Here is a 1,193-nt window from a genome sequence, read left to right as displayed (position 1 = left end):
ATGTTCTTTCCAACTCAGATGTTGTGGTTTGGGATCTGCCCCAGGCTGGCCCACTCAATGGGAGGGAGGTGTAGGGGACTGGGGGGAACCCTCTGCCAGATGCCCGCTGCCCTCAGCCCTGCCACTGCTCCTCAGAGTCCCTCCACCTCCCTTCCCACCCCATCCTCAAAGGCCTCATCTGGCACCAGCCTCATTCCTGCTCCCCAGATGCTGAGAGAAAGGTTTCAGTGCATCACTCCCTCTAGCTGGAAATGTCCTCTCCTGCTCCAAGCCCTAAACGTAGATGTGCTAGAGACGAAAATGGGAAGCTCTACTCTTTTCTGTAGCTGTCATCCCGCGACCTATGCTTCAAAAACAGTACCAATAATAACAGTGATAACAACTACAATAATGACAAGGATTGCAACTAATTCTTTCTGAATACTCACCACATGCCAGGCTATGCTTTAAGTGTTTCACATGCATTAACTCATTTACTGCTCACAACAAGCTATGAGAAACAAACTATCATTATCCCTATTTAACAGACGAGGCACAAAGAAGCTAAGTAAACTGTCCAAGGTCATACAGCTGGTCAGTGGCTGAGCCAGGACTGGACCAGACACTCTGGCTTTTCAATCTTCATGTTGCTGTTGTTAGGTCAAGTTGGCACCTACTCATAGCAATCCTATGTACAACAGAATGAAACGCTGCCTGGCCCTGCTCCCTCCTCATAATCCTTGCTATGCTTGAGCCCTTCACTGCAGCCACTGTGTTAATCCATCTTGTTGAAGGTCTTCCCCTTTTCTGCTGACCCTCGACTTTACCAAGCATGATATATTTCTCCAAGGAATGGTCCCTTCTGACAACATGACCAAAGTAGGTGAGACAAAGTCTGGCCATTCTTGCTTCTCAGGAGCATTCTGGCTGCACTTCTTCCAGGACAGATTTGTTCGTTCTTCTGGTGGTCCATGGTGTTTTCAGCATTCTTCACACACCACAACTCAAAAGCATCACCTCTTCTTCCGTCTTCCTTATTCATTGCCCAGCTCTCACATGCATATGGGGCGATTGAAAACACCATGGCTTGGATTAGGTGCACCTTAGTCTTCAAAGTGAACATCTTTGCTTCTTAATACTTTATTTTATGTTCATTTTAAAGTCTTTATTCTAAATTGCTTCATCATCATGTTGTCTCTTTTTTTTTTTTTTTT

The sequence above is a fragment of the Orycteropus afer genome, unplaced genomic scaffold (assembly GCF_000298275.1).
Source record: "Orycteropus afer afer isolate SDZICR_OR568_19922 unplaced genomic scaffold, OryAfe1.0 scaffold00031, whole genome shotgun sequence".
Taxonomy (NCBI): Eukaryota; Metazoa; Chordata; class Mammalia; order Tubulidentata; family Orycteropodidae; genus Orycteropus; species Orycteropus afer.
The sequence above is the reverse complement of the archived record's forward strand: the minus strand, read 5'-3'. Positions refer to the sequence as shown.